General features: G+C 39.7%; 1 protein-coding gene across 2 annotated transcripts in view; it reads left to right on the top strand.

Moving 5' to 3' along the window:
- The window catches only part of MICU1 (mitochondrial calcium uptake 1), a 167604-nt gene that overhangs the window by 79585 nt on the left and 75888 nt on the right, over positions 1-12131 (top strand). The window lies entirely within an intron of this gene.

Genomic DNA, 12131 nt, shown 5'->3' on the forward strand with positions numbered 1-12131 from the left:
ATTTGGCCTCCGTGAGAGAGGGAAAAAATTATATGTGCATCATTAAATTCTCTATCTGGAAAGTTTTGAAATCTCACAAAACTTGTATGGGAATTAAAATTCAGAGCACATCAGCTCCATATGTGCTAAATGTTATATTCACCATAGTTTCCAACAGAATCCTACCAAATCGAGCATTTTTGTTCTGTCATTGAATTGTGGCCTTTCCTGCCGGTGTACCAGTTTGCTACATAAGAGCTAACTTTCCATGTTTGAATGGGGAGGTGAGACTTACCGTATTTCCCCGAAAATAAGACCATGTCTTATATTAATTTTTGCTCCAAAAGACGCATTAGGGCTTATTTTCCAATTAGGTCTTATTTTCAGGAAAATGTATGGTAAATGCATCTGTCTGGCTGACAATCGTAACTGGGGCTTATTTTTGGGGTAAGGCTTAATATTACAAACACCCTGAAAAATCATGCTATGGCTTATTTTCTGGTTAGGTCTTATTTTCGGGGAAACACGGCAGTTTAAGCCTTTTGTTCCTCCCTTCCCAGTTGCTGATCAAACAAGTAGAATGTTGTGATGCCCAAAGGATTGAGATAGTGAGTCCAGAAGACAACAAGGGCATTGCTGGTCAGCTATATTTATCCTAGAAAACAATTGTGTACGTAGCTGAGAGAATTTACCGTCTTTTACAGAAACATACACCTTGCACAAAGAGAATAATAATCTGTCTGCAAATGTTTTTGTTTTGAAAATAACCAATTTGGCCAGGTGAGTAGTCTGTTGGCAAGAAGAAACAATACTATAAATATGAAATGTTTTTCCCATTTTCTGCTGTGCACATGTATTATTAGGTCTCATTTTCAGAATAGCACAACTGAAAGAAGCTGAGGCATCAGAACAGCCATTCCCATGTTAAGTATAATTACAGATTGTACAGCTATAGAGACTAATTTGATTTTGAACCTAATAACTGCAGCAAGACTCTTGGTGGCGCAGTACTGGAAGAAGGAAGATTTACCTACTATTCAAGAATGGACATTAAAAGTAGTAAATTTAGCAGAAATGGCGAAAATTTCAGCATATCTAAAGGACCATTCAAATGAGAAATATATGTTAGAATGGAGAAGATGGATTGATTATATTCAAGGCAAATATCGGAGAGGAAAATGCTTGTTCCTCCAGTAAAATCTTTGCTGTGGAATTAAAAGTTTAAAGATACGACCTGCAGCACGCCAAGTTCTTTTATATCTTTATCTCGTATCTTTACGAGAACGAGTTGATCTTTTCCATGCATTTTTTTAAAAAATATAAAGTTGCCTAATGAATTCAGCAGCCTCAAGGCTTTTGATGGTTCTGCTACTCTTTGCACTTCTCTGATTATAAAATGTTGGGACTAGCTGAGCTTCTGATATCATAGAATCTTCATAAACAGCTATCCGATCAGACTGAACATGTCACCTAGTACAAAAAGTTCCTGCAGCTGAGATATCGATCCTACTCAGAGTGACACCTTCTTTGAGTTGTGTAGATTGCGGACATCCTAACACATGCCATTTAAATGAACTGTCAGGGAGGTGGAGTATGAGGAAAGTAGAAGAAAGGGACAATAGAAAGATTAGTGTTTTTATACCTTAGCAAATGGTTAAGGTATAAGGGACGTGGTGGCTAAGACACTGAGCTTGTCGATCAAAAGGTTGACAGTTCAGCAGTTTGAATCCCTAGTGCCACGTAACTATCCCTAGCGCCTAGTGCCACGTAAGGGTGAGCTCTTGTTACTTGTCCCAGCTTCTGCCAACCTAGCAATTCGAAAGCACGTAAAAAATGCAAGTAGAAAAATAGGGGCCACCTTTGGTAGGAAGGTAACAGAGTTCCGTGCGCCTTTGGCGTTTAGTCATGCTGGCCACATGACCACAGACATATCTTCGGGCAGCACTGGCTCTTCAGCTTTGAACGGAGATGAGCACCGCCCCCTAGAGTTGAGAACGACTGGCACATATGTGCAAGGGGAACCTTTACCTTTACCTTTAAATGGTTAAGTGTGTTGCTAACTCATATTTATTAAAATGCGTTGAGTGCAATTTGTTCTCAGGCATCTCCTATATTGGTAAGAGTCTGTGGGCAATGATTTGCAGACAAGGATGTACTTGACAGTATTCACTGTACGATAATGCAAATTCTTCATGATTGTACCCTTGGGCAACTAAGCGCTACGTTTAATCAATGTTATTTGATTAAAGTTACTTGCATTTACAGGGAGTAATCAATTCTGTTCACTTTCTTGATAAGGCCATATGCCAGTTATCAGAAAAGTGTAATTACTAGAAGCATTCTCACATACCTAGAGTTAGAAAGTGAGAGAAGATTATGGCCTATTGTATGCAGTAGAAGAATATAGCCTTCTTTGTCCAAGACTGCAATAATAATTACTGGATTGCAAGGGATACCTGGACTCCAGGCCAGCTTCTCTTTATTTTTGCTTAATTTAAATCACAATACAATTACTTTTTCTTTGGAATTTGAAGATAATTATATTCTCCATCCTTGTCATTCCCTTTTGAAGATTGCTTTTATCTGTTGTCTTGATATTTTCTTGTTCCTCCTTTGCTGTGCTGGTGTTAAATTATCCACCTATTTCAAGTGTAGATGTTTTGCTACTGAGAGAGATACTGTACGAATTGCTTTTGGTGTGCTCACCTGCTACCTTAAGCATGGACTGGACATGAAATCAGAATCTGCACATTGTTTTCATTCCTTGGCTCTTATTCTTTGGTCCTGAGCTGTAATAGCCTCTTTGTTTTCTTCCTCCAATAAAATAAACTGTTACTGCTTTTAGTGAATTTAACTATGAAGGACAAGAACAGAATAAATTTACCTTTATTGGAACATTGAATACTAATGAGCTATTTGTATGCAGTCATAATTGCAGCTATTAGTTTGGTTATATAAACAAAATGCAGCGGAAGGAACTCACACTTTAACACTGCAATCAAATTGAAGATAAGAAAAATTAACTTGATACAGACATGCAGGAACTATTGCCTAGGCCTATGGCACGTGTGCCAGAGGTGGCACGCAGAGCCCTCTCTGTGGGCACCTGCTGGAGTGCTGGAAAACGGCCCAGAAAATGGCCGGGAAAACAGCCCAAAAAACGGCATGTGTGCACTGGCCAGCTGGTATTTGGGTTTCCGGTGCTCCGGGGCGCACACATGCACACACTTGTACGTGGGTTCCGGTTTGGCACTCGGCCCCAAAAAGGTTTGCCATCACTGGTCTAGGCAAGAGGGGCGGAAGTGCAAAATAGCTAGATAACATTTTGGAGCAGTTCAGACAAACACCTCCATAAGAAGGAAGAGCAAGTACACATAATCAGACTTGCAAGATTCTGTTATAATAATCAATCTCAATAAAAAGTAATTTTGGCCTTCCTTTGGAGTTGATTGCCTGGTCTGATCTATCTAGGTAGTGGGCTAACAGATGGACTTACCTGGGTGTGAGAACTTAGTGGTTGTTCCTCCGGAGTAGAGTGCCCTGGGAGGGATTTCTATTCTATTTGCCTAATGGAATCTTCTATGTAAACATAGAACATTTGTGACCATAAGTAGTGAAACACTTCCTCTGTAAGCAACATGGAATATGCAACCTCATTGAAATTCAGTTAGTTGAGATCTGTCCTTGTCTGTGGAGATTCTCAGTCATCCAGGTCCTGGTTATCCCAAAAGTGCTTTTTTCAAGAGGCAACTGGACTTTATTTATTTATTTATTTTTATTTATTTATTTTATTTATTTATTTATTTACTTATTTATTTATTTTTGCGATTTATATGCCGCCATTCTCCCGAGGGACTCAGGGCGGCTTACAAAAACAATATCCAATACAAATCACAATAAAATTAAAATCAACAACCCAATTAAAACAATTTAAAATTATAACAATGTACACCCATAACGGATCAGTTAAGTTGACCAAAGAGCCACGTCTTCAACTCACGACGGAAGGAAAGGAGGTCGGGGGCTGTCCTGAGCTCGGTGGGCAAATCATTCCAGAGGGTCGGGGCTCCCACAGAGAACGGTCTCCTCCTGGGGGCCGTCAGCCGACATTGTTTGGCTGAAGGCTGAAGACATTTCGCTTCTCATCCAAGAAGCTTCTTCGGTTCTAAACTGAAGAAGCTTCTTGGATGAAAAGTGAAATGTCTTCAAGAAAAAACAAAGAAAGTCCAGTTGCCTCTTGAAAAAGCACCGTTGGGAGCTCTATACTTGTAACCAGTGGTGGGATTCAAATAATTTAACAACCGGTTCTCTGCCCTAATAACCGGCTGGGTGGGTGTAGCCATGGGGGGGCATGGCCAGGGTGTGTGACGGGCAGCACTTGGCCTCCTGCAGCCCCCATGGAGCAAAAATGGGCCATGGGGGGGAAGCACTGCCCCCCCCATGCCCCGTTTTGGGCCTAGTAGGTCTTCTTGCAACCTCCTGGGAGTGAAAACGGGCCACGGGCGAGGCACACCACACATATCCGTGCCCCGTTTTGGGCCTAGTAGGTCTCCCTGCACTTACCTGGGAGCCAAAATGGGACTCATGGGGACTCCTGGAAGAGGAAGGAAGGGGCAGTGTGGGCCAGCCAGAAATTTAATTACCAGTTCACCCTAACTGACCTGAACCGGCTGAATCCCACCACTGCTTGTAACTGATTTGAAGTATTAAATGTCCCAACATAGATGTTCAATGTAATCTTCGCCTCTCCATCGTACTGTGGAATATCATCTTGTCTCCTTCCATTGTATACCTCCAGCTCATGATTTATATTTTTGAAAGTTCCAGTAGGCCTTCTATAAATGACTATCCTATAGAAAAGAGTTTTAAAACATTTGCATAATTAGCCCAAGAAAATGAGTTCTGGTTATTCTTTTTGTTACTTCTGCAGTGTTTACGGTTGGCCAGGTCTCAAATAAAATCATATCCCTTTTACAAGCAAGGAGCTGTTTGCATACTGCATAGAAAATGAAGTCTGCTACCATATTTTATTCATAAGTAATTTACTGCTCTCGAGCAGTCTGTTTCCCTAATTCGCTCTGTGCATCTTATACATTTATTTTTTTTCCCAAAAGACATGATATAATATTTTAAATTGTGTCAGTGTTTCCTGTCTTCTATTAAAATGTTAGGGCAAAACAGCATAGAGGACTTTGCAGTGATCTTCATCTTTTTCTCCACTGTTAATTTTTTCTGCACATTTTGAATTTCCTTAGTGGGGAGACACAAGGTTAAGGGAAACGAGCTGACTTTGCTTTTCTTTTTCTTTTTGTCTGTACGTTGGAAGAAATTGCATTTGGGCAGCTTCTTGGAAACATGGCAGTGAAAAACAGAATAAAAATCCCGTCTATTGTTTGTTTGTTTTTTTAAAAAGTGATCCTGATTTTTTGTTTTAATAGTACTTGTTTATTAATCACATTTATTTAAAAAAATATTCTATTTATTTATTTTATTAGTAATAGCTGGGATTTTTTTTATGCTGTGGCACCTCACAAAGTAAAACACAACCAATATAATACAGGTAGTCCTTGACTTAAGACCACAATGGAGGCCAAAAATTCTGTTGTTAAGTGAGACATTTGTTAAGTGAGTTTTTGCCCCATTTTATGACCTTTCTTGCCTCAGTTGTTAAGAGATTCACTGCAGTTGTTAAGTTAGTAACATGGTTGTTAAGTGAATCTGGCTTCCCCATTGACTTTGCTTGTCAGAAGGTCGCAAAAGGGGATCACGTGACCTTGGGATACAGCAGCGGTCATAAATATGAATCAGTTCACATAACAATGGGGATTCTGCGAAGGTTGTAACTGTGAAAAATGGTCATAAGTCACTTTATTTCTGTATCCTTGTAACTTCGAACAGTCAGTAAATGGACTGTTACAAGTTGAGGGCTATATAGTGGTTAAATTGTTGGATTAAGAACAGGGAGTCCCAGATTTTACTCATCACTTAGGCAGAGAAGCCAGATGGTGATTAGGTCACTCACATTCTCTGCATCCTAAATTAGACCCCTCACATCCTGGACATAAACTGTTTCAACTCCTACCCTCAAAACAACGCTATAGAGCACTGCACACCAGAACAACTAGACACAAGAACAGTTTTTTGTGTTTGGTGAACTGGATTGTGTTTTTGCACACATGGAAAACTGGACTTGTATAGTTTAATCTCTTTCATGGGTAGAAGTACAGACTGAGCTTGTAAGGATGAGTCAAGACAAACGTCTTTGCTCTTAATTCAGAGCCAATCCCATCAGAGCCAATCCAATTCTTAAATTATTTATACTGAAGGAGAACTATCCTATGGGGATTTGAGTGGGAGAAGAAGACGAATAAAGACTTAACTCCTACTTGATTGATTTTGAGCCATTAAGTCATTTTTGACTCCTGGCAACCACACTTTTCTCCATGATGACCTATCTTTAATCTGTTCTTTCAAACCTCCCAAGGACACACTCATCACTGTTTTAACTGAGTCCATCTACTTTGCTGCTGGTCATCTTTGTCTTTTGTTTCTGTCCACCTTTCCCAACATCAAAGCCCAGTAGTGAGTTGCTACAGGTACACAGCGGTTTGGGCGAACTGGTACCACCAACAATCACCTCGTAGCGAACTGGTTGCCCCCAATGTTCAGATTGGCCTACTTGCCCGCCCGGGCTCCTTTTTTTACCTTTTATCTTCTCATCTGATTAGCACGGCAGAGTGGATTGCCGTGCGAATCATCTGTGCTCTCCCTAGTAGAAACGCGGAAGTGGAAAGTTTTTGTATATTGCGCATGCATGCGCAGCACACGTTTGGTGTGTGCGCACACGAAGCTCAAAGCGCGCGCACGAAGTGCGTGATCAGCGAACCAGTAGTAAAACCAGGAGGAACCCACCACTGTCAGAGCCTTTTCCAAAGAGCGAGGTCTTTGCACACTGTGTCTGAAATAATTTAAGCCTGGCCCATTTGTGCCTCAAGTGAGAATTCTAGATTGAAATTCCTACTTATCCAGACTCATCTGTTACCGTCAACTATTAAACAGAGCTCTGTGCCTGTTTAAATTTGGAAGGAAAAAAATTATATTCATTGCGCTTTCATATCCTATTTAGTTGCAGTTGGAGAAAATTAAACCATTCTGTGAGGATCTTTTTATGTATGTCAGTCATTATCATGTTATTTTATGCCACAAATTAGAATGCTTTTCTTATAAGAATAATAGCTTTGGCTGAATTGAAAACTGTTTTTTCCTCCATACCTTCAAAAATTAGCCACAGAGAGATTTCAGTAACATCTGCCATCCACTGTTTAGTATTTACTGGCAATATGCTTCATACAGTTTGCCAAATCTCCGGCTGAGATAGTTGGAGATTTGGAACTGACAATAATTGTGGGTCAGGAGCAATCATATTGTAAAGCAGAAGTGTCAAACTTAATTTCATTGAGGGCCGCATCAGGGTTGTGTTCGACCTTGGGGGGACCGGGGTGTGTGGCCAGGGGGCGTGGCCAGCTCAATGTCACCCATATTCGGAGGTGTTCGAGCAATCTGCCAGTGAAAATGGGCTCCTGAGCTCCATTTTCGACTACAACAGCCTCCTGCAACCCTCTGCCAGCAAAAACAGAGCTCGGGAGGACCGCGTGCGACCCTCCCAAGCTCCATTTTTCCTGGGACGTACCGCGGGCTGGTCCTTCACTGTTTCCAGGGCAGCCCCATAGGCCAGATCTAAGTACCCCGTGGGACAGGTCTGGCTCCTGGGCCTTGAGTTTGACACTAGGTTTGGTACCTAATTTTGGTAATGAAACGTCTGCAAGACACAAGTTACAGTGTAAAGAAGAAAAGTAAAACGTAGAAAAAATGAGATATTCAAAAATTATTACCATAGAAAAAACGAGATATACAAAAATTATCACCATGTCAGTTAATAGTTGGGTAACCTTTAGTATGAATTACGGCCTTACAACATCTTCCCATGGAGTGAACCAAGTCTGTTAGTTCTGCAGCTGTTATAATGTGAAACCAGGATTGAATGATTGCTTTTATTAACTGGGTTTTATTGCTGGGTCGCTTCTGACTAACAAGTTTCTATAGTCGGCTCCATAGATTTTCAGTTGGGTTAAGGTCTGGGCTAATTCCCAGGTCATTCCAGCAGTGGGATATGATTATCTTAAAACTCCAAAAAAAAGTGGTGTTATTAGCCATCAAACCTCAAAAATACACTTTTCCCAAAAGGTTTCCACAATTTTGGCCACTACAGTATTTACATTAAGATGTATCAACCACATTCTCAATAGAATTTGCATATGAAATCATTGCATTTCATCTCATTAAATTCAAATCAAGAGAAAGATGTTTCCTTTCCCACTGCAAACACCAGGAGTAGTAAAGAATTCGGATTTCTTACTGGGTTTTCCTTGAAACCTTCAAGATCGCCCTTCTGTTCCACTCCCAACCAAATAAGTACTAGTACTGTTTCATATGTGTCTTTAAGGCAGGGTTAAGCTCAGTAGATTAAATTTGTAAATACTACAGTATGCTAGAAAAGATAATGTCAGGCACAAAAAAATCTGGACCTTTGTAAGGTTGCAGTATAGAAGATTTATTCAAGCCTACGCACAAGGATCTGCTCAACTCAAGTTCATTGCTAAAGTGCTGCCAGATAAGGATCTGCTGAAGATTGAAGTTGGAGCATTTTGGGAACGCAAGGATTCTAACTGATGATGTGTTTAACTCCACCACCACCCCGCTCTTCTCCTACAGATAGTATTTTACAGATTTAGATGATCTCAATTTTTTCCCCTTCAAGTTACGTGCATGGGATATGCTCTGTGAACAGCTAAAGATGCACTTAGCTATTTTACTAGGAAATACATGGCACCTGCCCAATAATATAAGTAGTCGAGAATTCACTCAACCTTCAGCTACATAAATTTTTATATGTGACCTCCTAGAGATGCCTGGCAAAAGCACTTTCCATATTTATTCATCTAATCTTCGTGTTACGGAGACAGGAATAAATCTCCATTGCCATGAATTCTCACTGAAAATTGAACATAGCCCTTTGAGCATTAGCTTAGTTCTGCTGTAAAGGAATGCAGCAATATTGTTGTTATAGCAAGGTACTTAATATCTCATGGTTGTAGAGTCATGATAAATAATCCACACGACTCCTAGATATGTTTGTGTTAGAGAGACAGTATGTATTTTCAAGCACATATCTCTAGCTATTTTAAATTCCCCTACCTCCCCTGATTGCTTAACCTGGCTATCATGCCCTTTCCTATTTCTTGCACATTTACAACACAATGCCATTTTTATCTTCTGTGGAAGGAATATTATTGTCCCATGAATAAGTATTTTAATGGCGGAAGACTCTAACATGAGACAGAGATGAAATCTGTCATTTATCAATTTATACAAAACATTTTTCTGTATTCTGGAATGCTTTCTTAACTCCCTTTGTATAATTTGGTATATAGGTAATCCTTGATTTAGGACCACAATTTCTGTTGCTCAGCAAGGCATTGTTAAGTGAATTTTGCCTCACTTTACGACCTTTCTTGCCACAGTTGTTAAGTGAATCACTTCAGTTGTTAAGTTAGTAACACGGTTGTTAAGTGAATCTGACTTTCCCATTGAGTTTGCTTGTCAGAAGGTCACAAAAGGGGATCACATATCCTTGGGACTCTGCGACCGTCATAAACATGAGAGTTGCCAAGCATCTTATTTCTGATCACATGACCATGATCATAAATGTAAAAAATGGTCATAAGTCACTTTTTCCAGTGCCGTTGTAATGTCGAACAGTCACTAAACGAACTGTCGTAACTCAAGAATGATCTGTACTTTCTTCTAATGCCACATTAGGAATCTGGTTTTTTTTCTTTTATGGAAGAAAAAGTCATGTATTTCTGTCTACAATGATCAAGATATTTACTCCCTCAGATTTTAATGGTTTAGATCAAATATTTATTTATTTATTTGTTAGATAGTTACCGTGCTTCTCTGATTATAGCTGAACTATTTAATGTTCAAAGGCGCTTTTTCCAAAACGCAATTGGACTTTCTTGGTTTGTTTGTTTGTTTGTTTTTCTTTGAAAACATTTCACTTCTCATCCAAGAATCTTCTTCAATTCTGAACTGATGAAACTTCTTGGATGAGAAGCGAAACGTTTTCAAAGAAAAAAAAAACACAAGAAAGTCCAATTGCCTTTTGGAAAAAGCACATTTGGGACAACCATGACTTGGATGATTGAGAATATCCATAGACATAATTCCCAAATGGTAGTATCACATGTAAGGAAATAATGGATGGGAGATCTAAAGTCAGTCCATCAGAGGTCTCATAATGGAGACATCCTAGGGAGGTTCCTACGTTTACTGTTATAAAACAAGGAAAGTAAAATCATAGTCTGGCTGATATACTGCATGCAAACCTTGAAAAGGATATAAGAGCCTTTGGACTTTAAACAAATAGTAATATATCTGAACATACCTAAATCTCAAATGTATCATAGTTTAATTTCCTTAGAAGCCCTGAGAACAGCAGTTCTGTAATGCAAATATATGGTGTCTGTTGGCAGGGAAAATCCTTTGAGGGTTCTCTGTATTATCGCAACCTGTATTTCCTTGGATGCTCTGGGGAAGCTATGACAATTGTTTGGTAATAGGATACTAGAAATGGAACCAGCATTAAACATTTCGGGGAAAGCCATATATTTCTTATTCCACGCTGGCTTCTACTGCATATGAATGAATATTGTGCTGCGTTCGCATCTTTGAATTCCAACAGCGTCTGAAGATGCATATTCCCACAGGGAGATATATTTCCTGTTCCCTCCCAATAAGAGGAAAGAATAAGAGAAAAAAAGCCACCCTATATTACGCAGAATAATTATAGTCTCCGATTTCGCATATCATGTATTAATTGGGGAGGGGAGAACAAGACAGAAAGTAATATGATTAATAGTATAATGAGGGGCATCTAAGGAAAACACCTCAGTTCATTTAAATTCTTTTTAAGGTTTTGGAGGCCTAATGTTCCCATTCTGCAGCACAAGATGAGAATATTAAGACTTTTGCAAGGACGTCTGCTATAAACAGCATTCTCAGTTTAGTTCTTATTGCAGAATAGTATAAATTTGCTAAAATTCCATTTAGACGTCTTTTTGATGAGCACCAGAAATTGTTACGAGGCTCAGAGGCTGGGCCTCTAGGCAGTTCTAGAGAATATGAAGGGCTTGAGTTTAAAGGCAAATATACTCCATATTGTTCTCTCGTGATTGACGTGGGAAGTGTATTGAACCGATTCTTTTCATGTTTTATGTAAAATATTAATGAGACATCGGGGACTGGAAGTGTAGTCACTCAAAAGATGGAGAGGCTGTTTCAAAGTATAGGTAGTCCTCAACTTACAAAGTTCGTTTAGCGACCATTCAAAGTTAAAACAGCACTGGAAAAAAATGACTTGTGGCCATTTTTCACGCTTCCAACCATTGCAGCATTCCCATGGTCATGTGATCAAAATTCAAATCAGGGGTGAAATCCAGCAGATTCTGACAGGTTCTGGAGAACCAGTAGTGGAAATTTTGAGTGGTTCAGAAAACTGGCAAATACCACCTCTGGTTGGCCCCAGAGTGGGGTGGGAATGGAGATTTTGCAATATCCTTCCCCCAGGAGTGAGGAGGGAATAGGGATTTTGCAATATCCTTCCCCTGGAGTGGGGTGGGAATGGAGATTTTGCAGTATCCTTCCCCTGCCATGCCCACCAAGCCACACCCACAGAACCAGTAGTAAAAAAAAATGGATTTCACCACTGATTCAAATGCTTGGCAACTGGTTCATATTTACATTTTACCTGGTTCATGATCACCTTTTGAAAACCTCTGTCAAGCAAAGTCAACGGGGAAGCCAGATTCACTTAACAACCATGTCACTAATATGCAGTGAATCACTTAACAGCTGTGGCAAGAAAGATCATACAATGGGGTTAAATTCACTTAAGAAATGTCTTGCTTAGAGACAAAATTTTTAGGCTCAATTGTGGTCGTATGTCGAGGATTACCTGTAATTGCTCTTACAGTAAGGTGAACTTTGTCATTCTTTGCTATTCCTGAAGGTGAATAGTGTCTAATTAGCTT

The sequence above is a fragment of the Pituophis catenifer genome, unplaced genomic scaffold (genome assembly GCF_029215685.1).
Source record: "Pituophis catenifer annectens isolate HBS135680 unplaced genomic scaffold, rPitCat1.0.hap2 SCAF_6, whole genome shotgun sequence".
Taxonomy (NCBI): Eukaryota; Metazoa; Chordata; class Lepidosauria; order Squamata; family Colubridae; genus Pituophis; species Pituophis catenifer.